Genomic DNA, 27,847 nt, shown 5'->3' with positions numbered 1-27,847 from the left:
CAGAAAATGCATCATGGAGTAACACGAAGCGTGGTCCACTTCTGTAGTACCATAATAAGCTTACGGAATCCTGTGGGTAGGGACTTAAGTTTTGCACACAATCATAATAAAATAAAATATGAAAGTTTGGATAGTCAATTTCTAGCATGTATAAATGCATCATATATATGTACGTATGACGAATTGTCTCTGAGGGGAAGAAGGGTAGGGTAGCATACGGTTATCAGAAAAGCGTGTAGGATTACGCGTATAGCATGCTGCATATGCACTAATACATACAGGCAGTGGGTATAAGAACCTACGTATGCAAATCACACTAAATAACAAGTTAGTTCATTACATGCTAACGAAGTTGAGTCATTACACATGTGTTAGAGAACCAATATGGCTGCCACGCGGATGCACGCTAAATGTGGGCCTAACGGTTATTACATATAAGTGTGGTTATGTGCATGCAATGCCTGGAGGGAGTCATCTGCTCCGTTTGCGAATGCGAAGAACCTACATGGGAGGGAAGGGAGGGGAAGTCTACCAATGTAGAAAATGAATGTTACTGAGTAGTGACAAGTGCATGTAAGTTTTTTTTTTTTTTGTGGGAGTTCGCGAAGCGCGTTGTGTCCCGCCAATCAAAATACAAGGTAGTACTTGCTGTATGTACTGTGCATGTAACGTGACACGCATAGCGACGTGAGTAAGAGGCGGGGGGGGGCCTAGGCCCGTGTCACAGTGTAAACAACAGGGAGTTGCCTCCAGCAGTTGTCGTTTGTATATAACTCACGTGGTACAGTGAATGATACGCATTGACACTTGTTGCTATCAGAATTGTAACCGGAATTACGTTATACGGCACTAAATAGTGGCGTAGGTAGAGGGGGTAGACATGGGTTGGTGGGGTTTGCGGAATAGCAGGATGCTAAGGTAGGGTAGGATATATGCGAAAACAAGAGACAAAGTCGGGCGTTTGAGCATATATATGTATGTATATGGTGCATTTATGCATGAAAAACTACACGAATGCTCTGTTACCATCAATGGAATTACAGATATTGTCTATACTTTGTTTGAAATTCGGGACTCGGATTTTCATCCGGTACATACAATTTCAAGCGTGATTTTGCTATCGGTACCTGTTTCCCATCTTGTATGATTAGATATGAATTACCATCTAGACGGCTGTGAATTTCAAAGGGGCCATCAAATAGTTGTTGAATACTCCTGCAATCACCGGGTTTGGCATATATGCGTTGCACCACGACTTTAGATCCAGGAAGAAACTCTGTCGGTTGCTTCTTAGAATGCAATTTTTCGCGTTGCCGTTCAAATATTTGATTCCTTCGGTATAACACGTAGTCCCGTGTTTCCCGTGCAAGAGTTAGCCTCTCGTGATTGCTTAGTTCTTGGTCGGGTGCATTAAGCACACGATCAATAATGAACGCAGGTTCGATACCAAACAGGATCGAGAAGGGACTGACGCGAAGTTCCGTGAGGGGTGTCTTATTTACACTAGCAGTGGCGGTCTGTAGAAAGTCCGGCCATCGTGCGTGTTGTTCCTTGGTAAGGAAACGCAATGCATTCTGGATGGCTCCGATTCGATTCTCAGCGTGCCCCAAAGTTTGATGATGGTGGGGGAGGGCGTAACGAACTTCTACCCCCATACTTGCTAAGAATTGCCGCGTCTTCGTGGACGTGTGGGATGTTTGTTTGTCCATAAAAAGGAGAGATGGACAGGAGTAGGGCGTCACAATGTGGTCCATAAAGAAACTAATAAAAGCTTCTGATGTTGGAGATTTCACAGGTGCCGTAATAACAAAACCACTGGCATGATCTGTCGCCAAATAAAAGTATTGGTATTGATCTGGTTCGGAAGCGATCAACTTCCCGGCCAAGTCAATGGAAAAGCACTTGAAAATGGTCTCGTGCGGTAACTGTTGCACTGTTTCGACAGATGGTTTGTACGATCTTTTAAACAGAGAACATTCATGACACCTAGCTAATTTTTGATGCAGCCACTGCTTCATCTGCGGGAAGTAATACTTCGATTTCAATAGCAGATGTAATTTCGTAAAGCCAGGGTGGGTTAATGAATGTGTATGTAGTTCATCAAAGATCGAATCCCGTAATCTGTTAGGGACACAAAGTACAAGTCTGTCGTTAGGGATGGCCTTAATTTTCCTATATAATAGCCCATTCGAAATCGTGAATTGCTTTTTCCATTGTTTGTAATGGCGCTGGGAGGTGTCTTCCGTTTGTAATGCCCGTATAATTTTCCCGAAAAATGAGTCCTGGCGCTGTAATTCGCCTAAATCTACTCTTTTATCGAGGGCCAGCATTTGATACTCATGTGGGGCCTCTTCCGCTTCCGCTATTGTTTCCGGTGTAACCGGAAGTGGGTTCCTAGACAATATGTCTGCCAATCCGTTCTTACTTCCTGTCAAGTGTTTTATGGTGAAAGAAAATGTGCCAAAGAAATCTCGCCACCTCAGTAATTTTGGACTAAGGTGGTTTGAGGTTTTCATGGCTGTGACCGCTAGTGAGTCCGTGTAGATGGTGAATTCTTGGCCAATTAAATACTTATAGAATTTACGTAACCCGAAGTAGACCGCGTACAGTTCAAGCTCATATATCGGCGGGGGCGTCTTCCGTGGCGGATGACGGGATGATGCAAACTGTACTGGGTGCCAGTCAGCATCAGTGGCGCGTTTCTGAAGTAAACAGGCGCCAACGCCAATTAAACTCGAGTCGACCACCAGAGCGTGCTCTGTATCTTGGGTTGAGTATATCTGAAGGAGGGGTGGGTTAGTGAGAGCATGGCGCATTTGTTGGAATGCACTCTCGCATTCATCTGTCCACACCAATTTCTTCGGCGATCCCTTTAGAGCTTGATAAAGTGGTGCTAGGTTCAGTGATATATTGGCAAAGAAATTTCGAAAGAAGTTCACCGAGGCTAACCAAGACCGTAATTGTTTCACAGTTTGGGGCTTGGGGATGTTCAAAATAGCCTCAATTTTAGCGGGGTCTGGTTGAATATGACCTGCACTAATTATGAAACCGAGACACTTTAGCGTTATCACACCAAACATTGACTTTTTAAGATTGAACAGAACTGAGTAACGTTGTGCAGTTGCAAGTATTTTGTCTAGACTTACCAGCAGTTCCTCAAACGTACTCGCCCCTAAATATAGGTCATCCACATACATGGTGAGGTGGTTGGGATCCACATTTTCAAAAATGTCACGTAAAATGCGCTGGAGCATAATCGTGCTGTTAACATGCCCCATGGGCATGGCCGTTAGTTGGTACATGGAATGCTTTAAATTTAAGGACGGGACGGAAAATGCTGTAAAAGGGCGGTCCTCAGGGTCTAATGGGACCTGAAAGAAAGACTGGGACAGGTCGAACGAGCAGAAGTACTTAGCGTCTGCTAAGTTCTCAATGACGTCCGCCATATTGGCCGGGGAATCCCTTATAGGATGGCAGGCTAAGTTCAGTCGGCGTAAGTCCAAACAGACCCGCAGATCGTCCGAGTTAGGTTTTGGAACCACTAGAATGTTGTTCCGGGTGGCTGAATTACTTAATTCAATGATACCCATCTCCAATAATTTCAATATTTGTTGCTTTGCCCTCGGGCGCAAACGGTGAGGTATGGTAAACATCGGGGATCGAAAGGAGTCCCTAGACTTTAAGTCAAGAGTTGCTTCATAAGCATCTATATGAGAAAAGTCAGTATCAGACCATTTGAAAACACTAGCATATTTTGTTAGCACATCCCTTAATTTTTGCTGTTGTTCATTACTTAACTCCTTGTTAATTTTGAATTGTTGAGGATCGATTAGGTGACCAATTTTAGCCAGCCGTTCTTTCGTTTTCTTAGTCGCATGCTCATCAGTAGGTGTAAACAACTTACGTACTGTGTTTACCTGTAACGACTCAGGAATGTCTGGTAGAACAGACGCAATAGCCAAAGGCGTTCCCTTGTGAAAGCGTTTGGGCTTGGAAGCCAGATTTACAACAGGAACCGCTATGTTGTCTGAACTAGCTACTGTGTGAGCAATAAAGCAACGTTTTAAGTTACTGTTAATTGGTGTGTGTATATGAACAGCACTAAAATTGATACCTAACGGTATGTCAAGTGGAATGAAAACAACAGAACGTGGAGGGACAGTTGTGGTTTGTGTACAAACCAACGTAAAGTGTTGATTTGTCTGTACTTTCGAAGCAACAGCAGGAGGCAATTGATTAGAGCCTAAGGGTGTTTTTTGTTCTGAATCCGGGCGACAGCCAAAGTGACGTAATGTGAGTGTATTATTCTGATATTCAATTACAGCTTGATGAGTTTTCAAAAAGTTGTTAGCCAAAATGATAGGAAATTTAGGAATTGGAATAAGCCTAAATAAAACCGTAAATGATTTTCCTGCCAAATTAATTTTGATGTATGCTGCATACTTAAGCGATAATGGTTTCTCGCTTACACCATACAAGTTCGTTTCCATCTTAAATACATTCACATTGCGTGGTAAGGCTGTCCACGGCAAGAGAGAGCTTTCCGCTCCTGTATCGACCAGGAAACGGCGTTTTATGTTCCCTATCGAGCCCTGAACATAAAATAACTGGCCTTCGGACTGTAGTGGTAGAGTGAGAATGGTGGGAGATGGATTACCATGATTGGTTTCAGACGGTTGGGGTGGGATTGAAGTAGGTGGCTCAGGAGCTGAAGGCTCCTGAGGCAATTCTAGTTTTTTGGATCGGAGACAGGTTCGAACTGTGTAGGTGGCTGGGCCATCGGGGGAGGGGGAGTGGGTGGGAAAGCGTAAGGAGTAGGTGGGGGGTATCCGTAGTACGGATACGGCGGGGCATACGGAGGGTATGCCGGGGGAAATTGTCCATAGTAGGCGTTGTAATTTGTATTGCCCTTAGGGAAAGTGCCATTTTGCTTCTTTTTCTTCTTCTTCAGATTATTAGAGTTCTTCGGCTGGGCCGAGTTCGATTCCTTATTCTTGTTCCCTTGTTTAGCTTTAGCCGGAGGAGGCTTATCGTGCCGATGATTACATTGAGCACAGTTGCTACATGCGTCCTGGCTTCTGCGGTAATCCTGTTGGTAGGAAGGCGCAGGAGAAGTAGCGCGGGGGGTGGGGGGTCGAGATGAAGTTTCTGCAAAATGTACATGAGCCTTATGGGAGTTAAACTGGAGCTGTAACTTATCCAGCTTATCCATTATTTCGGCGTATGGATCTGCTTGCCTAACCTGGGGAGTAGAATATACGGTGGGGTTGGCAGTAGCTTGCGACGCCACTGCGGGAATCTGAGGGTCACATGACACGACCCGCTGTTGTTCCGCGATGCGCTGATGTAATAACAAGTCAGCTTTCTGTCTGGTAAAAGCTTCCTGAACCAATGCCTCAAAATTTGCGAACACCTTTTGAGAAAAGTAATGCATGTGTTGGGGAAGCATAGCAATTACAGCGTCTGCCAAGAAATCTTTGAAAGGAAGGGTGGGGTTGTACTTATCCGCTAAGAACTTCTTCTCAAAGAGGTAGTGTGTTAGTGGTTCACCTGGGCTTTGAACACGAGACCTATAGGCATTAAGTGCTGTTAGTGGTATCTGAGACGACCCAAACTGCTCCTCAAAAGCTGCTTTCAAACCCGCCCAATCTTTGTGACGTAAAGACTCTTCCTGCGTCTTGTACCAGTACAAAGGGGGTCCACTTAAACATGTGGGAAAGATAGCTTTAATCCGATCGGGTGTCCACGCGTTGATCTCGGCCAAACGTTCAAAATTTGCCAAAAATCTGTCAACACTTTCAGACGGTCCATCGGAAAATACATCTAAGGAGACTGGAGGGAGGATCATAGAAACCGGTGTTGCACTATTAGACCTACTTTGCGATCGAGTAGTAGCCATGGTTAACTAGTAAAATTAGCAAAATAAAGGATGCAAATTGCACTGACAGCGAACCACAAGTTTAAATCACCAACACAACACATAAAAATAAGCACAAGGTTTATGCATTACACATAATTATGTTCAGGCAGTACAATCATAAGTCCTCATAATTCATTTCGGGGAGCCATATCACAGATAAAACGTTACTTAAACCGTGATAAATACGTTATGTAATTTAGGTTGTTATGATAATTACCATTATATCACTTATCTGCTTTATTTACCTCAGTAATATCGTGGTTATTGAGTACCTGAGTACCATATCCACAAAACCTGACGTGGGAAACAGAGGTTAAAGTTATTTTACGAGAACACATAGATGACACAGATGTTATCCTTAGCTATCTCGTTTATTATAAGATTTTTATTTACACAGATGTGGGTTTGACTCTTACAAAGCTATTCTAAACCCGATAAACTTAACGGAATCAATCGTTGAGTCACCCACTTGAAAATGTGTTGTTTGCATTGTCTCAATGTTATTCAATTCTGACATCTATTGAAATTATTCGACAATAATGCAGTTATTAGATAAACTCTATTAGTACATTGCGAGTAGATCGACAATAAATAGCATTACATGATAAAAATCGTTTTAAATATTCTCTTAACATCTATCGCTTTGTCATTTATCTTAATCCCAGTATATCTTAACTTAAGGTTCCGAGGACAAGGAAAATCGCATTTGCCTGACCATACTCATGTGTCAAATTAAGAAAAACCATAAAATATACAACTTACATGTTCTGGATTCCCAATACAGTAGTCCGCCAAGTATTGTCCAAAACGAGACAAAGTTAACGAGACGAGACTTCTCGCGATATCGGATACGAGCCAAGACCGACCGAGACTCGATCCTCACTACGACCGAGAGAAGACAAGATCCCCTGGTCTAAAAACCAAGAGTTTTTATATTCGCCTCATCTGTTATTTTCACTCTCAAGTCCTTCCGGATCAGTCTATTCTAGACTATGAAATAATAGTTTCTATGACGTATGCGTGACTTTCACACTTTCACTGAAGAAAATTGTTTTTGCTTATATAAGTGTTTTCATTTCCTGGTGTCCTTCGTACATGTTTTTAGAAATACCATTTATATCTTATTTACACATTTTTGGTATCTCTACGGCGACACTGTTTTAATGATGAAATGTCTGATCTCTTAAATTAAAAAATTCGATCAAAGTTGATGTTTTCGTGATAAAAATGATATGAACTTAAAAGCCTGAACCCCCCTCGATGAAATTCTGCGTGCGCTACTGGCTAGGACTCTCCGTTTAATGTTGTGCTAAACCATTAGCGTCACTGATTTACAGTCAAAATTACTAAAAAGATTGGAAACGAATAAATAGCCCAAGGGATATTTAGAACCTCTCGACAAACTGTAATTACTGGGAATATTTTAAGTGTGAATAATGGTCAAACGCATTGATTTGAGATAAAAAAAAAAAAACATTATATTTTAGGTGAACCGAAACTATGATGTATTTAACTTGTTTTAATATTCTTAACTGCAAGTTTTGCTAACATTTAGCTACTTGCTAAAGAGACCTTCTGGCAACACTGAACGCGCTTAATAGAATCAGGTGAGACTAACAGAGAATCACTTGTTCGTTTTGTCACTTATTGTGTTTCCTTCACATCTTGTGGAAACGTAATTTTTATTGCTCCTTGATCGTCTCAAGGTCTATATACCCACTCCTCCCTCAAATTTCTTTTAAAAGCCCTGGTACAGTAACACATCGAACGTGTGGGAGATTAGTTACAAAGTGTGGCGAAATGACTGAAGTGAAACAAATTCTTTACCTGAAGGATAAAGCACTTCATTTCTCGCGATATGGTAGAGAGCAAAGAGTTTTTCTTTCTTATTCTTTTTCCCACTGATAACGACTTTTTAATTGAAAGTTTTTTTTGTGCTGTGTGAGAACATTTAGTAAATAAATATTTACGGTATAAAGACAACATGTATTGTATCAAGAATAGAAAGCAATCCGCCAGTCTTCAAAGATTGAGTAACTTTTTATGTGCATTCATTTCCTTTTGAGGGACGTAAAACTTAAAGATTTCATTTCATTTTTTTTTTCATTTCCTTTTGTATCACAATTTCACTAACTAATCTGGACATTTCTTGCACAGAGAGGTGCTGAATTAGCGAAAGTGACGGGTTACTGAGAAGGCGTAAAATATTTGTACTTACATGATACTACAAGTGCAATTAAATATATATTGGCACAACACAAATTTTGCTACAAATATCATATACAATTTCTATTCTGGTAAAACAGGTTGATTTAATCAGTAAAGATTTTGTTAAATACAGTAGACAGTGTTGACTGTATCTTAACAATTACGATGCACTGGTTCTGAGTCTAAACCCAGATTTTTTCCATCAGTTTCTAATTCTTAGTAACAGCCCTTTTATTTATTCACAAGTAGAATTTAAAGGGCAATCAAATGCACTTATTATTTCATCCCATCCCATTATTATATGATTGTATTGTGACTTGAATGCAATTTAGTTAAAGACAAAATATTAAAAACTGTTTCTCAAAAATTATGACCTAAAATTTCTTTGGGGGGAGAGGGGAGGACTCGTCCCCTTGGTTTCATTAAACAGGAAAGTTGCTGGACGAAAAATTTCATTAAAACTTTTTACCGCGGGGAGCCGGATGAAGTGTTTTGTTGTCATTACGGGTGTTATTATTCTTTTATTTCAAAATTGACAATTCACAGCGGAGGTCATAGTTTATATTGACGCACTTGGACAGTGTGTACATAATGTGGCGTATGCTGTTTTATAAATTGAACTAATATCGAGTTCTGCACATTGTTTGTTGTTACTATCTGCATAAAGTTGTTAGTTTTAAATTGTGGATGTTGGCGTGAATACAATTACACAGTTTTCCTCCATTTTGAAGTATATATATATATATATATATATATATATATATATATATATATATATATATATATAATCTGTGGTTTTAACAAATCTGCATTTAGTGAAAACATTTCAAGAGCGTGTAATAGTGTGTGTTTGTTATAGATATTGTAACTTCTCCTCGTACCTATATGCATATTTGCGGATCCCAAGCGTTTCGAGTAGCCTATGATCTTATTGGCCGATACAGATAGGCTATCAAGAGTCATGGCATACATATAGCAGAAAGTAAACGACAGCTGTTATCAGCCATCGTAGCCGAGCGTGCTAGGTAAGAAAGTCACTTTTGGTGTGGGTTCAAACCCGGCCCAAGGAAAGATTTTTTATTGTTTTAATTTTTGTAACACTTTTTTTTTAATTAGAATAAGATTACAAATAATATTTTAAGAAATGATTTCCCGAGTGGGCTAGTAATCAAAGTCGCTTTTGGTGTGGGTTCAAGTTCAAACCCGAACCAAGGAAAGTTTTTTTTTAAAAAAATTTCATAACACATTTTTCATTAAAATAAGCGTGCAGTTTTACTATACGGATCCATAGTATAAGTAGTAGCAAAAGTAGTAGTAATAGTAGTAGTAGTAGTAGCAGTAAAGTTTAGTAGTAGTAGTAAAAGTAGTAGTAGCAGTAGTAGTATTAAAAGCATAGTAGTAGTAGTAATAGTAGTAGTAGTAAAAGTAGTAGTAGTAGGAGGAGAAGGAGGAGTAAAAGTAGTAGTAGTAGTAGTAGTAGTAGTAGTAGGAACGGGTTAGAAGCCCCGCAGAGGTTGGTTGGATTCTGTTCTCGACATCAAATGGGCAAATTAAAGAATTGCTCAATTTTTTCTGTACATTTTACATGAATAACTTAAAACAGCTGGCTAGCGTAGTGCACAAAAAGAAATATAGGGTCGCGCGCGAATACTGAAACGTTTAGGGTCGGCGAAAATGCTACCTGCATTAACCAATTTAACAACTTTACTTATATTTGCGGAAAATTTACACTAAAGTCTCAATGACGAAATATTACGTATATCATAAGGAAATCATATGAACTATATTTCAAATCGAAAATTAGTAACAGGAAACGTACTGGGCAATGCATATTTGTGCGCTTTATATGTAAAGCTATTATGTGACTGCCTGAAAGAAACACATGAAATGCCATTCGCAACACCCGTGGTTTCGAGAGAACAAGAGACTATTCCGCGTACTGCTACTGTTGTCCTACAAAAATTGTCGGAATAACGGTGAAGACCAGGCACATAGTTCAATATTCCGCCGGCTGTAAGATCTGTGCCACATGTGGTGTATTCCCTAAGTTATCGCATTTACCGCGGGTAAACAAATAATAAAAGCGTCATTTATAAAAATTCCTCAAATTACATCTTAAAAATACCCTTACTGCTTTTACTGTGTCCTCTGTGCTTGTAAACGGCCAGACCCACCCAAAGGAGCCGATCCTGGGGGCCCAAGGGGGCCTGGGCCCACAAAACTCATGTTGGCTCCAGCATTGTATTGATGAATATACAGTATTTGGCATAATTTGAATGCAATTTGTCTTAAAATCCTTATATGTACCCTGTGCATCTGAATCACCCCTCCCCCAAATTTTTAGAAAATCGGCGCCCTTGGCCCCGCCAGTGTAATTTGCATATCAAAATGTAAATACCCATTATATATTTCTATTTCAAGGCAGAATTAAATATTAATTTGCTATTATATTAGGATAATTCTGATATGTAAATACATAACGCAATTATTTATACTCAGAAAAAGGTATTCATATTAGAGTCTACATGAATTACTTAAGAAAACAAGATTTCTTTCTTTGTTTAAGAAGCACTTCTCATGGCAAAATTTCAACGTTCGCATCATACAACGCCACAGTGCTAGAAATCAGGAGTTCAATAACCTTTGAGCTAACATAGTTGCTAACCTAAAATAGAGAGCAAACCCAAAAGAAACAATTTTGTAATTTATATTCTACATGGAATAGAAATTAGGGAAGATGAAGTGAAGTTAGGAGCATCAACTAGCAACTATTGTTACTTCCAAACTCACTCTATTGTTTGCAGATATACACTTTGATGCGAATTTTTTGTTACAATAGGTGTTAAATTTCCAATCTGACCTGTAATCTCACACATCTGAGGAGGACCGTTACAGGGAAGCTTGGCTAATAAACGAGCCTAGCAGAAAAAAGAAAAAAACATATGGATTATTTGTAAGGAGTACCAGATTCAAAGGGTATATTATTAATAAGTAATATTTAATATTAAAATGCTCTTGGAAATTCCGACACTAGTTAAGAAATCTATTTTACGCGACCATGCATCGATATTTCCTTTTCAGCATGCTTCGTACTCAGTTAAAAAGATTTTTCTCAGCCACTCCTGGATGAAGGTGGGTGGTAGGTCTGACGGAAGAGTGAGCATAAGCAGACGACTCACCACCTGAGATGGATTTTTTGTTTGCTTAGCATTTGGAAGGGATGAAAACTCCAAGAATCTGCAAAAATAAGTAAATTACTTATATACTTTGTTCTATTTGTGATTATTGTTTTGTTGTATGTAAATATTTCATAGCCATTCTTTTAGAAAAGAATTGAAGCTAAGGTCAGGCACGTAGCCAAGGGGGGGGGGGTCCGGAGGGTCCGGACCCTCCCCCCCCTTCGAGACCAGAAATGAAAAAAATAGGGCAAGACGAAACAAAATGAAATGAGAAAAAGAAGGATCAGCATTAAAAATAAACTATAGGAAGCTTTTGGTTACTCTTTCTTATGAGGAAATTTGTATTACTTGCAATACATGGTTGCGAGGTAAGCGATTTATCCTGGAAGAGTCAGGGAATTTGAAATTTCTAGAAAAGTTGCAGAATTCTCAGAATTTCTGCTACTAGTCAGGGAGATTTCAAGCTTCTGAAAGCATAGTACCGTTGTGTAACAGCGTGGACATTTTTTTATCATAATTTTTTCGTTGTCGCATCCTTGCAATATCAAACATGTTATTTCAAAACCAATTTTCTGCTGCTCCTTTAACCTGTCATTTGAAACAGACAGTAGTTGACGGAATAATAAAAACAAAAATATGTGTGGAAAGAATGTTCTGTTAACATTTGATTCAACAGAGAAAGAAACGCAGATATTGCAAAATATTTTACAAGACATTATTGAGTATGTACTTTTTATAATAGTGAATATGTACTTTTTATAATAGTTGAGGTCATAATGAAAGGAAAATTGTTATATTTGAATGAACAGAGGAAGCATGTAAATATTGTATAATTGTTTTCAATACTTTTTTTATTTATTTTACTCGAGATTTCTTCATAGTTTATTAAAATACTTACAAACATATCCTCACAAAACAATATATGTTGATAGTAAAGTAGTTTAGATTAATCGAGCTCCTGGGCCTTCAGGATTTCATGTCACGCCGCCTCCCCCACTCGTTACGAAATCCTGGCTAAAAGAACCAATATATGTTCCAGTAAAATTGTTTAAAATGATCGAGCCCCTGGTGTGATGACCACAGTATTTCATGTCACGGACCCCCCCCCCTTCACGAAATCCTGGCTACGTGCCTGGTAAGGTATTCTTTAACAAGTAATCAAAGCATAAAAATCGTGATTTAATGAAATTGTAATAATTTTCTAGGACAAAAGACATACTGGGGGCGTGTGAATAAACTCTAAGTGTATGTGTACGAGTAGACACAGAAAATGGAGTAACATTACGTACATTTTAAGCTATTTACAAATTTGTCAGTATCTCGCCGGCCTTAACGCGGGAGGTGTGTGATAAAGGAAAGGAGGGGTGACATTCTTGAGAACAATGAAGTCAGAGGGAGTCTACAATTTGTGAGAGCTAACCGGCGGAAGTGAAACCTCTCCCTAGAGAATCATAGTTGACGTGTAGCCGCCCTCGAACCGTGTTAAATTTTCAATCAGTTTCTATGCTCAGTTTTGGTTCACCATAGCGGATTAAGCAAGGTGTAATCACTGTTGCAATACAACTAAGCAAGATAGTTAGTTTTCAATGAGTTATGTTAGTGAACAAAAATTAATCATCACTTTCTATTGATTATAGTTAATGTTAATTTTTTCCCACTAATAACAGTAAAAGTAACAAAAAACAGTGAATTATATTGTGCGTGCAGTTGCAGGCCCGTATCCACGGGGGTCTACGGGGGCCGGGCTCCCTAAATTTTTGCTACCCCCCTAAAAGGTTTACGGTAGGCTTGCAAATTAACTATATTATGGTGATGAACTATAATAAAGTTGGATCCCCCCCCCCTAACTTCTACCGGGCCGCCCTACATTTTTGGGCTGGCTACCGGCCTGTGCAGTGAACATCATAACAGAGTCAATTACCAGAGTTCAATTTGTGATTTTTCAACGCTATTAATCCCTGAAAGACAGAGCGACAACAGAAACTTATGTATGGCATTTCATTAATGAGCTAACCTCAGCCTTCTAAACCAGTTAGTACTCTATCGATTCGTGGACTTTGGTAAAAAGTTTTCATACGGGGAAGAAATTATAACACTAATCCAGCTGAATGAAAAGTGAACAAACACAGCTTAGGCGGGAGAAAATGACATCTCTCAGAGTAGTAATTCGAGAAGAGAAGCCAGAAGACGGTAGGAGGGTACCACAGTAAAGAAGATTGCCCACCGCAGAGAATGAGACTACAAATAGTGATCAGTGTCCAGTGTTAGTGACTGTAAAAACAGTATATGTATAACAAATTCAAAAAAATCTTAACAAAATGCACATCATATAACATATGATGTTTGATCGATCCGGACGTTTCTTAAATGAAAATATCAGTTTTGTCTGTATATGATAACATGTATAGTGTCTTTAGTGAAGTTGAGTTCAATAATATTGCTATTAGTAATTTTGTCTTGGAGCTGTGATCTTTTAGATGTCCATGTTCTCGGAGGCAGAAGTGAGTACTCATTTATGCTTGCTTATCTCTCTTTCAGATATTCCGCTTGCCTCCAGGTCCAGAGGAGGCTGTGAACACTCTTAGTCATCATTTAAATTTTATGTGATGATAAAAGATCCTCTGATAAGGAAATGGCAGAAAAAATTGTCATATAAAGCCATACAAGAGGAAGTCGTTAAAGGGGTAAGGCGACTATAAATTCTAAACTCACGTGGGATGATGATATTGATTTCTGTAAAAGAAAAGTATTAAGATTAGTTATCTAGAAAACTTCATTCTGGCTTATCTGAGTCAAATTTCTTATCAAATATAATTATAGTCTTTTTATTAATCGTTTAAACTGATTATACAAGAGGCATTAAGTGAATTACAGGTATCAACATTTCCTCCACCCATCTCTCATGTGCTGGAAAATTGATAGTACATTCGTTGTGGTGACTTTAGGTGACCACTCAATCACAGCCATCTGCCTTTGCACGTGAGAGACCCCATTACATTGGAGCTATTGTGGCGCCAGTCGTGGGCAATTTCTTTGTTAGCTTTAGTCTGCTGGAAAATTTATCATCAGATAAGAATCTATTTTGTAAAATTCGCGGATATATTAAATATTGTATGTTCCCTAAAATTTTCAAGATCATTGTAGTATCATTTGAAAAGCTCAAACTTTTGTGTCAAAGCGAACTTTTACTGTTACATGTGTGTGAAATTTATGTTTTAGAGTTTAAGGGAGAGCATAAACTTAAGAATTTCTAAATTTAGCGAATTTATACGAGATGTTTAGAGATAATTTTAATTTTATAAATATTAGGATAAAAAGAGAAACCGGAAATGAGTAATTTTTAAGTACTTCTAACTTGCATAGAGGGTTAATTAGAGGAGATAGAACCTGTTCTTAGGATCTGAATCGATTGCAAAACGCATCTCACTATTTTTGCCGAGAGACAGACATAGCCGTTCTATAAGAAAAATGAAATGAAATGAAATCTGTAAGTTTTACGTCCCACGATTATGCCGGTTAGGCTAAAGGAGACGGTGATAATGAGAGATGAGTGAAATGGTGGAATGAAGAAAGTAGGAGGAAACGGGAGTACCCCGAGAAAACCCACGAGCACGGTGTTTGTCCACCACAAAGTTCACTTGGCGGGGGCGGGGACCGAACCCGGGACCCCAAGCACCAGAGGTGAACGCTCTACCACTGAGCCACCGTGCCCCCCCCCGTTCTATAAGACTTCCGACACTTGTATATAGTCTAACATTAATGTTTGTACTGTATTCAGTGGCGAAGCGTACTATGAGGCTCTGAGGCTTGGCCTACCCTGTTTTCTACCATATATTTTCTTTGATTTCTTATAAAATAAAGTAAATACTTCAACATTTCTGTTTTATTGGTAACAAAATAACAGGTTGGAAATACTCGGAGTCCCTTCAGTCTGAGCCTCACCAGCTCGTTGGACAGGTTTACGGGCTATGCTGCTCAGGGGAGCGAAGCTATTATCGTTGGGGATTGCAGGCATTGTTAGGAAGGTGCGAAGGCTCGCCTCTGAGAGTTTAGTTTTAGGGTTAAAGGCATCCTTCAATGCTAATATATGAGCTCCTCCCTGGCTAAGCGGTTAGCATACGCGCCTTTGGCGCGGGAGACCCGGGTTCGATTCCCGGCGGGAGCTCATGTGGTTCGGATTCCACGTTAATCAGTAGGTCCACGTCTCATATAGCCTCGCTGCTGAAAGGGACGCTAAACTGAAATTCAATTCAATGCTAATATGTTATAAAGTGATTTCCTCAACACAGAGTAAAACGTTTCTGTGTAGAATTATGTATTTCTATTAGTGACAACTTGTTTCATTTAGGTATATGCTCTCAGGAGTTATTCAGAGTAACTGTTTTTCCCCTTACATGGGGCCTGGTCCATAATAGCTTCTAGAATAGGAAGCTTGCCCCAGTACTGCACTGTTCCTAGTGCAGGATAGTAGTAGTTTTTGCATTCCGGTCCTAGAAAGCAGTATCTATTCTACATGCATCAGTAGCATTTATCAACATTGCTAAATGTCTCACGCCACTTGTCTGTCGTTCGCATCACTCTTAAGTAAATCGCTGAAAATTGATCCTCGCTGCTGTCCTGCATTACGGATAAAACTTTTACAGAAGATGTATAAGAATTCTTATAATATTTCTTAATAATTAAAGAAGCGTACAGTATAGAAGCATTAACTAAAATTTCCATAGTCTCTATTTGGTAATATTTTTTCTAATAAATCGGGTTGTCCCAGTACCGGACACTCCATATGTTCTCAGTAGCGGACAGAAGAAATTACCTAATTAGTCTTAGTTGAGAAGATATTTAGGGTGGAATTTATTTTCAGAGACTTGGTACAAAGATGCCTACATATAAGAAAGGGAAACAGCATGAAGAAAGTATAAAGGAAGCTGTGGATAGAGCAGAGGCGGATCCAGGACGGACTTCTGGGGAGGGATTGTAATACTGCTACTTAGAGCTACTTTTAAGAGCTCCAAACTCTGGAATGGGTTTTATTTATATATAAAATAAGAAAGGTTCCTCTTCTCGGGGGCGATCACCCCTCCTGGATCCGCCCCTGTGATATTGTGTTAGCGGGAAACTGTAGTGTTCGGAGAGATGGTAGACAATTTGAACTGAATATACTAATATAGCTCATCTTGTCAGCTAACAGTGTAAGAACTGGATAATGTAATACAGTACTATTAAAATAGCAAGTAAATTGTGTTTGACAACTACAACATAACATTAGCTTGCATATTCGCAACCACTCCTCGGTTTGATATTTCTAGTAATCTGTCCGGTACTGGAAACAGTTCTTTAACCAAAGCCATTTTGAGCATTTTAGAAAATCGAAAAATTTCATGTTCAAATATTATAATAAAAATGTTCTTCTTATATTATATTATTATCAATGCTGTGATTATTATCAGCGTGTTTTCTTGTATCGATTTGTTGACTGTTGATTGGCTTTTAAGCAAATAGAGAAAAGGCTTAGATGTACGGTATTGGGGTAAGTTCCTCATAAGTCTAATACATTAAATACACACCCACCCACGCCCACCCACACATACATACATACATACATATATATATATATATATATATATATATATATATATATATATATATATAGATAGATAGATAGATAGATAGATAGATAGATAGATAGATAGATAGATAGATATTTACCAAATGCTACCGTACAGGATTGTGTGAAATTTTAGTTAGGTTTTCCATTTCAAGGACTCAAGGACTCAGTGGGGTACTTAGGATTTTGTTTCGGGTGTCTTTGCTTGTTTCGGGAGGGACTTTGCTAACCTTATTCCTGGAAATGTGAAAGTTCTGTCATATATATAAAACAATAAAAACTTGCGATAAAATTTCGGTGAGTGCTTAAGCCCGGAAGCAAACCCTTAAATATGTCACTCCATAGAATATTATATTAAATATCTTGCGTTGTTTCAAGTAAAGTTCCTTCTGAGTATTAACATTTCTATTGAAGTCATTATCACGTGAAGCATTAATTAAATGCAGTATTGTAGTTACTTTAAAGCGGGAAATGCAAGTAACAAGCGCTTATCCAAGAAATTTGACAGCTAACTGCAAAGGTAAAGTAAAAATTACCGATCTGGCTCACTTTTTATCAAATTTTTAGTGATTTTTGGAACCAGATCTAGTAACTTTTTGTAGTCTTTTATGACCTCTTTTTCAATGCTAAAAAAAGTATGAGGTTGTACTCGTTCCTTTTTATGACCTCTATTTTCAACCCGTATACAACATTGCAGAGCATATAACTACTTTTCGCAAACCCTATGTAACATAGCAAAGACTATTAAGATAACAGAGGTGTACTCGTTCTCTTTCATGACCACTATTTAACATAGCACATATTACATAAGACTATGATCGTTCACTTTTATGACCACTTTTTAGGGGTGTACTTGTTCTCTTTTATGACCATTTTTCAACCCGTATTTTAACATAGCAGAGCTAATAAAAGGCAATGAACACATTTTCCAACCGCCTATTTAACCGTAGCAGAAATTACATAAGACTATGTAACATAGCAGAGCTAATAAAAGAGTATGACTGACTTATTTTTCAAACCCTCTTTAACATAGCAAAAATTACATAAGACTACAAACAAGTAGCAGAGCTAGTAAAAGGGTATGGCATATTTTTCCACCCCTATTTTATCATACCAAAAATTACATAAGACTGCGAACACACAACTGTGTAACATAGCAGAAAGGCTACTAACATAATACAGGTGTACTTGTTCTCTTTTTCAACCGCCTATTTAACATAGCACATATTACATAGGACTATGGACATAGCAGAGCTAATAAAAGTGTTTGGCTTATTTTTCAACCCCTATTTTAATATAGCAAAAATTACATAAGACTACGAACAAAAGTATGTAAGATAGCAGATCTGATAAAAGAGTATGACTTATTTTTCAACCTCTATGTAACATAGCGGAAATTACATAAGACTACAAACATGCCAAAAATGCAAACCCCGTCTCAATATGTTGATTCGTTCTCGAGATATTCAGAGTTAAATAGTTGACATTTTGACCTGGAGGTCACCATGTTTGCACAAAACCTATTGGTTGTCTCATTGCCAAAAATGCAAACTACATCTCAAAATATTGATTCGTTCTCGAATAATCGAAAAAATTCTATGTTCGTAAAAAGTTACTAAATCTAGGCAGAAAAATTATACTGAGAGATTAGGTATCTTTTTTACGCAACTTGGTCCCTCTGTTGTCGTACAATGCTGAAACGTGGTTCCATATGTTCTTCATGTGTAAAAACGACAAGGGGTGAGGAACGGGGAGATTTTTTGATTATAATTTTTATATTTTTGACCGTTTTGAGATATGGACCATTTTATGTACTTTTGACAGTCAAAATAAAGTAGAAAATATTTAGCAATCTCTCGAGTAATGATCCTCAGTCGTTTTGTTTTGAATTAATACTGAAAAGTTTTTTTTTTAAATTTTATGAGCCAATATTAAATAGTTTTATTTTAGCTAATGATATAATTGATTTTCAGATTTTTGTCCAATGAAAATGAGTCTTAGTTTAGCCAATCAGACGAAAACAGAAAAAACTATATAATACCGGATACTTGATGTCATTTTCAAACAGTTATTCCTTGGTTTGTGAAAAGTGAACATCGTGTTACAGACTTTATTGCTATCGAGTGTGAATTAAGGGTTGTCAAAATTTGTGATGGTGGTTTTTAAGTGTTCCTCATAATCTCACCTAAGTTGGATTATTTTTTGGAATATACGATGTGTTAAATACATTAATGAAAACCAGAGCTCGCTACGGCAAAAAATAATCGAGATATTGATTTTTTAAAAATTAACTATTTTCAAAGTCAAAATTTGTGATGGTGGCTTTTAAGTATTACGTTCATGAAAACCAGAGCTCGCTACGGAAAAAATAATCGAGATATTTATTTTTTAATGAAATGTATTATTTTTTTCTTTTTTTACATGTTTTAGGAAATGTCAACAGTGCTGACATAATTAGAAGAAGTAGTTAATTTTACAACCGTATTATATTTATTAAATTATATTAGTTTGTTAAGAATTAAGTATACATTTTTTATTTAATAGTAGGGTGGGTGCGCCATACATGGAATACGTTTCTAATATGAAATACCGGAATATTTTGTTTGCTATGTGCTACCACCGAGTAGACTTTACGTAAACTAGTTCACAGTGACGCCCTCGGTCTGCGCATGAGTGATTTGCTGCCGAACAATAACATAAGATTATCTTTTGTTGCAGAATATATTTTTGAAGAACTTGAGTTTTTCGGGCGTATATTTCTAGGCTGTTGAATGTACGCAAAGAGGCATGTATCATTGTTCAGTTTGAAATATTTAGATTACATATGTAGTATAGCATAAAGGTATAAAGATTCAGTACACAGAGAATCACGTAAGCGTGTGTAGGAAGAAAACTATCCAAAATGGCGATTTCCCTAATACGGAATACTAACAGGCTCCTAATATGGAATATTCCAAAATAGGTTCATACGTATATGAACTAAAAGTGAAGAATAACTGAATTGTAAATTATATTAGACCTGGCATATTATTTTAGACTGAACGTCAGCGAACGTCTCCTAGTCAGACATTCGGCATTTGTGTTGCCTTTCTTTGTGTCTCGCGATAAGTAATGAACGCGTGAATCGATTCCAATGAAACTTTCACAGATTATTTATTGGTTCAAATTTCCAGACTGCCCTGTCGTCCACAGTGCAAAGTGAAGAGAACAGCACGACAGTAGCGATTAAAGTAGTGAGTCTGCTACCACAACTACAGCCATAGCTTTGCAACACGTGTGGTCCGAAACCAGGTGAGGCGAAAGTAGTGACAAGCACTCCACACAAAAACGATTTAGAATCCGACTCTACTTCATCACAACGGCCCTTTACCTTATCATTTCAAGTAGTTATAAAGCGTTTAGTTTTCCAAGCCCCGCCCAAGAAAATCCAATCGAAACAGCCAAAGAAAAAGACATCACGCGACTACAGATTAGAAAGTTAATTCGAAGAGTCAGTGAGTAGCTTGAACGAAGACATTGACAGTTTAAGTGATCCTACTGATGATGACGATGAGGAAGATGGACTTTGTGGTAAATTGTGGTCCTTAATGCAGGGGAGGGGGATTGGTTAAAATGTCGAGTTTGTAAAAGATGGTCTCACGAAATGTGTCCCACGAAAGGTGGAGAAAAATATGTTTGTGGGCATTGTTTTGGAAAATAAAACTGGAATCAAAATTTGGACGCCTTAAGGCACTGCCAATCCAGTATATTTGAACTTCTTCTTTTATATAGGGTATTTTTTACTTTATTTGTCGCACGTAGTTTAACTCCCCAAATATTTTGTTTTTTATCATTTTTATTATTGGTTGTATCTAGTAAACTTGTTTATTCCATGGTAAAAGATATTATTGCTACTCCAAAAGTTAAAATAAGTAGTTAGTACAGAATATTACAGCAATTTACAAACATAGTCTGTACTAATAATAAATAAGTTTAGTCATGTTCGATAATTATCTTTGTACTGCGTATAAAATTCTGCTGATATTTCTGTTGTTTTATGTTTCAATTAGCCTAAGAATGTTATGTTTTTTTGATTATTTGTCTTAAAGACCTACCATATATAACATATAGGCCACAATTCCTACAACGCGAAATTTGATAATTCCCTGCTCAGACCGCCCATCCTGAATGATGTTTTCCATGGTTTTCCTCAGTCCTGTCAGGCGTGTGCCGGGATGATACATTCCTGAGGCTAGGGCCGATTCCTTTTCAATTCGTAGACTTGTCTTAAGGGCCGATGTGATCTCGGGTCTTCTTTTGATCATTTCCTTGAACTAATAAACACATTTATTTCTTAAATAAATAAATAAATTGCTCAAATGTGTAATTATCATGCTCTAATTATCTAAATGTCGCATTGTAGGCAGACGGGCATATTTTGTTCTAGTATTCCATTTTAAGAACAGGTAGTGTTTCATATTAGGATCGGGGTGTGCCTAATATGGGAAATTGAGTTTCTTTCAATTTTGTAATATTGTAAAAAAATCAATAATTTGGGGCAAACTTTCATACTTGTATTTTGTTTTGCAAAGGTACCGCAAGTATTACGATGTATAATATTTTTATTCTGGGATACGCTTTTCTGAGAAATGAAAAAGAAACAAAAAGTATTCCATATTCGGTGCCTTTACCCAAATATTAGTGATTTTATAGTCAAAACAATTGTGACAACCTTTGTGGTGTAGTATTTAGAAGTTTTAATAGTTTTTATATTGTATTAAAACCGTTTTCAAACTATAAAAATGGCAACAAATTACGTACAAAGAAGTAAGCTTAATAATCAAATCATACCAAATCAAAGTGTACTTAACGATAATTTGAAACAATTCATACTGGAAGATAATACATTAAATGAAGATAGTACTTGTTTTTATATAATAAGAAAAATAAATGCTTGGAAATATTAAAGCAACAAAAAGATAATTCGACCTATAAAGTTAATTTTAATGTAGGAACGACGTTTGCGAAACCACTATCAGAATTAGAAACATGTAGATTCTTTGTAAATAGTGGGAATGAAATAATTTTACCTACTACAGATTTAAATGAATGGATTTAAAAGATGTTTAATAAGATTTTAGTTGATCAAGAAAATCGAGCTATGAAAAGGTCTGATTGGTCTTTATGCTCTAAACCTAATCATAAATTAGAAATTAAAATCAGTAAATATGTCGGCTTCATCATTTCTACGGCTACCACAGTGGATTGAAACAAAGAAAGCTGTAATTAATATAAAAATAAAGGTAGCGTGTGCTTTCTGTATTGCAATATTGCCTCACTACATCCAGTACAAAAAATGCAGAACATGTAAGTAAATATATACCATATATTAATACAATTTTACCAATTTTTAAACAAAACAAAATATCTATTCCTGTTCCGTTGTCAGACATAAATACATTTTGAAGAAAAGTATAATTCTAAATTTTCAAATCAGCAAATATCTATGAATGTTTATGGTATAGATTATGAAAAGAAAAAATATTTCCATGGCATATTAGTAGTAGTAGTACCAACTCAGATTGTAAATATATTGATTTGTTATATTTAAAGGAATATTCAAACTCCCATTATTGTCTCATTTAAAATTTAAACGGTTTAGTTGGAAGTCAATTAAGCTCTAAACAAACATTTATTTGTAAACGGGTTTATTATACTTTTATAATAAATCAATATTAGAGGAACATGAGAAATTATGTAAAGAACACACCCCTACAAAAATTAACATGCCCAAACAAGGAGATATTTTAAAATTTGGAAAACTAAAATTATTATTAGAAACCGATGCCGTAATTGTTGCAGATTTCGAAAGTATTTTAAAACCTATAAATAAAGAAATTGGATCCAACACGACACAAATTCAAGAACATGAAGCATGTAGCTTTAGTTATATTTTATGTTGGAGTAATTAATATATAAAATCAGAACTTATTATTTATCATGGTGAAAAAGTGGCAAGTAATTTCCTACCTGCTATGGAGAAGGAATTAAAAAATAATTATATTAGGCGAACAAAAACTAATGGTCTCATTATAGAAACATATGGAATCTTTAAAATGTCCTGTTTGTAATAATAGGTATACTATTGAAAATTATAAAGTTCAGCATCACAATCACTTAACAGGACATTACATTGCCACTATATACAATAACTGTATACAATAACTGGCAGATTAAGAGACAGAGCAATTTTATCCCCGTATTTTGTCGCAATTTATCTAGCTATGATGTACACTTATTTATAAAACAACTTGGGTGTACGCCAGATAAAGTTACTGTTATTCCTCAGAGTGAAGAAAAATATATTTCGTTTTCCAAAGAATTTAATTTCAAAGGTCGCAAAATTGAATTGCGGTTTTTAGATTTCTATAGATTGTTACCTTATAGCTTGGAGACATTAGTGTCAAAATTAAAGCCGAATCAGTTTGTCTATACCTCAATATGTTGATGAAAGTAAACTGCCATTAGTGATTCGAAAAGGTGTATACCCGTATGAGTACATGATCGATTTAAATAAGTTTAATGAATCACAACTGCAGGCAAAAGAGGCATTTAATAGCACTTTAAATGGATTAGAAATTAAAGATGAAGATTATGAGTATGCCAAAAGTATTTGGGAAATATTTAAATGTAAAACATTAGGGGACTATCATGATTTGTATCTTAGACCTGATGTGCTGTTGACAGCAGATGTGTTAGAAAATTTTCGTAAAACATGTATAAAGGCCTATCAAATCGATACAATTAGTTGTTACAGTGCGCTTGGTTTGGCATGGCAAGCCATGCTACATAAGACGAAAATTGAACACATATTACTTTTCGATATTAATATGTATATGTTTATTGAAAAATCGATTCGTGGAGGCATTACACAATCTGGTTTAAGGTATGCGAGAACTAACAATCCTTATTTACATCATTTTCATCCTCAAAAACAAAAATCGTATATACTAGATATTGACATGAACAATTTATACGGTTTGGCGATGATCGATTATTTACCATATGGTAAATTTCAGTGGGAAGAAAACATTCAACATTGGCAAGACAAGAGCAAATCATAAATTGACCCGCTGATAGTGATTTGGGTTGCTTTCTGGAAGTGGACTTAGATTATCCGAACAGTTAACACGAAGACCATAGTGATTTTCCGTGTGCTCCCACAAACGGAATTCCAGCAAATGGTAAATACTCAAAATTAATTTTAACACTGAAGTCTAAAACGAATTATGTATTACATTATAGTCTTACAATTTTATCTAGCGCAAGGTTTAATATTAGTAAAGGTACACAAAATATTATGGTTTCGTCAAGCAAAGTGGCTATCTTTGTACATCAAGGATTACACTGTACGTAGAAGTAATGCTACAATTGAATTTGAAAAAGATTTTTATAAGTTGCTTAATAATGCCGTGTATGGGAAAACCTTGGAAAACGTACGTAAACGTATAGACATAAAATTAATTAATGACGAAAAAGTGTAAAAAATTGGCCGCACAACAATAATTTATAAATTGGGTAAAGTTGGAGGAAAATCTATCATTATTTCATATGTATAAAATATCTGTAACACTAAATAAACCAATTTATGTTGGCGCAACAGTTCTTGAGCTTTCAAAATTAGCAATGTATAAATTTCACTATAATATAATGAAACAAATATATGGGGATAAGATTAGTATTGCTTACATGCACACTGATCCTTTCATTTACCACATTAAAACCGAGAATATTTATAAAGATATAAAAGACATGACTGAGTATTTCGATACCTGAAATTATTGTCAACCTAATCCGTATTATATTCCATTAAAAAGTTTTACGGACCATGAAGGACGAAATGAAAGGAGTTTCGATCTCTGAAGTGATTTGTTTAAGAGCAAAAAATTATGCAATAAAAACCACCAATTCAAAAGAAACAAAAAAATGTAAGGGTGTGAAAACAAATGTGGTGAAAAGTGAAATCACTTTTGACGATTCTAAAGTTTGTCAATTTGAAAATGAAATCATTGAAAGAACTCCATATGAATTTCAGTTGAAACAACATAACTAATCGAATAACTAAAGTAGCATTAGGCTCTGATGATGATAAGCGATATATACTCGACTGTAATATGCATACATTACCATGGGGTCACTATCAGGTAGTAAACAATAATAACCACTGTGACATACGTAAATAATTGCTATTTAAATATTAAATAGAAAGGTAGGGATGTCAAAAAAAGAAATTGTAAATGAATTACACAAGCCTGCAAGACGGCATTATCCTAGAATTCCTGTAATCACCAAATGTCTTCATGATCTTTGGCAAGCCGATCTAGTAGAAATGAATTCTGGCAATTTAAAAGAGTTAGGAAAAATTAATAAATGTTATAATTATATGTTAACTATTATAAATAATTTTAGTAAAAAAGCATGGGCTGTGCCCGTGAAACAAAAACAGGGGGAAATGTTGCTAAAGCTTTTGAGTCTGTATTAAAGCAGACCCAGATAAGTTCTAAATATCTACAGACAGATCAAGACAAGGAATTTTATAACACTCACTTCACTCAATTAATGAAAAAGTATGCTATTAAACATTATTCCACATACACTGAAATAAAAGCTAGTATTCTCGAAAGATTCAACAAAGCCTTACCTAGCCTTATGTGGCGGCTTTACAAGGTAATTGTAAATGGGTGGCAATACTGCCAGAATTACTAAAACAATATAATAATACCATTCATAGTACGATTAAAATTAAACCTGCAGGTGTCACCAAAAACATGAGCAATATTTATTATCGACAGTGTATTGTAAAAAAATTTCACCATCTGAAAAGAAACCAAAGAATGTTAGTGATTATGTTCGAAAAAGCAAGATGAAAAGAAATTTCAAAGAGGATTTACTCGTAACTGTACTACAGAAATCTTTCAAATAGCTAAAGTATTCCCAACAAATCCAATAACCTACCACTTGAAAGATAGCAAACAACAACATGTACAGGGACGTTTTTATGAGCAGGAATTGATGAAAACTCAATATCCCAATACATATCTTATTGAAAAAGTTTTGCGAAAGAAAATAATATAGCCTAGGTGAAATGGTTAGATTTACCATCAAGTGAAAATTTATGGAATAATCTTTTCTCAATAGGATAATATTTTTTAAACGAGTCTATAATAGAGAGGGAGAAAAATGGAATGAAAAATTCCTTTTACTTGTATGGTGGTAGGACCTACAGGCTGTGGAAAATCATATTTTGTTAAAGCATTTCTTGAACATTATAGTAATTTATTTAAAAATATTGGTATGATGTTATGGTGAATGGCAGCCCTTATATGATACTCTTTGATGCTGCACGTTTAAAAAAGGTTTACCTCAAAGTGATGAATTTCAGGCATCAGATGGACCACATCTTGTAATTATTGATGATTTAATGCGTAAGTGTGACCATCGGAATGTAGATATTTTTACCAAAGGTAGCCATCATAGAAATATAAGTGTAATACTTATAACACAAAATATTTTTCATCAACAAAAGGGAATGCGGGAAATTTCGTTATTGTCATTGTATAGTATGTTTTAAAAATCCTAGAGACCAGGCTCAAATTAATTACCTAGCACGACAATTCTATCCAGGTAATACAAAATTTATTCAAGCATAACAAGATGCAACTCGAATTGCCCATGGTTATTTACTTTTTGATTTAAAACAAAAAACTGATGAGCAGCGAGTTCGAACAAATATCTTTCCAACAGATTATTTTAATTATGTTTAAGTGCCTGTAAAAATAATTATTTGCAATATTGTTTATATTTTAACAACTATTTGTGCTATAATAGCCGTAAAAATGATTAGTAAGGAAAATGCACATTTATTTAAACTTTTAGCAAAGTCGAAACCTAAAGGACGTAAGGCAATTTTACAAAATGCAGATCCTGATTTAATTCGATCGATCTGCAAATGTTCGTATAACGTATTACAAGGAAATGTTCCATTCAGTTAAAAAGAAAAAATAGATTAAAATATAAAAAGGAACTTAGGTATTTGGTGAAAAAAGGTCCGTCATTAAAACAAAAGAAAAAACTAATAATTGTACAAAAAGGCGGTTTTCTTACTGCATTGCTTGCACCTATTTTAGGAGGTATATTGTCAAGTTTCATTAAGTAAAAAAGTATGCAAAACGCGCAAAAATTATTTTAATCTCACGGGAAAAATTACATTACTACAAAACGATATCTAATCTTGATGAAATGAAAGACATTTTAAATAATAAAAGTTTGAATTGAGAAGAAAAATGGGTACAATATAGAGAGATATTACAAAAATATTTAAATATAATTCAAAAACCGGCAGCAGTTACAACAGCAACAACTATCACTGTTGATAAAGAGTAGGAGGAAGAAGAAGAAGAAGAAGAGGAAGAGGATGATGTAATAACATCTACTCTCCCCGAAATTTGTAAACGTAAAGCAAGACCTCTATTACGTAAATTGAATGAAATCCTAATATTCAGTGGGATGATAATGGTGATGTAAATATTGATAATAAATTAATTCCAGGTGCAAATATAGTAGATTTAGTATTCGACTTGGTTAGATGTCGTAAGGAAAATATTTCAGTTGCCGGTTGGAAACTCTTTGCTACATTATTAGCAAAAGCCAATATCCCCTTAGAGTACATCGGTAATCCTCAACGAATATAATATATTAGAAAGCTCACACAAGTAGAAGAGGAAGAGGAGGAGGATGAAGAGGATGGTCCTGCATCCCGTAAACGTAAAACTATTAACAAATGGCGTACTTATAAGCAATAAAATGATTTTACATAGTAGTAATATAGTATTGTAAGCTATTGATATATTTGAGTATATACACAGAAAGAAAGAAAAATGAATGATCCTTATTTGC

General features: G+C 36.1%; 1 protein-coding gene across 18 annotated transcripts in view; it reads left to right on the top strand.

The window, feature by feature from the left end:
- The window catches only part of LOC145670338 (uncharacterized), a 493,290-nt gene that overhangs the window by 3,062 nt on the left and 462,381 nt on the right, over window positions 1-27,847 (top strand). For 15 of the 18 annotated variants that reach the window (XR_014128278.1, XR_014128290.1, XR_014128269.1 and 12 more), the window contains exon 2: window positions 13,846-13,991. The exons of 2 other annotated variants lie outside the window; for them this stretch is intronic. The gene's annotated coding sequence lies outside the window, so the exon portion shown is untranslated. Of the gene's footprint in view, window positions 1-8,987; window positions 9,154-13,845; window positions 13,992-27,847 lie in introns of all 18 variants that reach the window. One more of the 18 variants, XR_014128268.1, reaches the window with a different exon arrangement.

This window comes from Thermobia domestica, chromosome 14 (assembly GCF_964235325.1).
Source record: "Thermobia domestica chromosome 14, izTheDome1.hap1.1, whole genome shotgun sequence".
In the NCBI taxonomy this organism is placed as follows: domain Eukaryota; kingdom Metazoa; phylum Arthropoda; class Insecta; order Zygentoma; family Lepismatidae; genus Thermobia; species Thermobia domestica.
The sequence above is the reverse complement of the archived record's forward strand: the minus strand, read 5'-3'. Positions and strand labels throughout refer to the sequence as shown.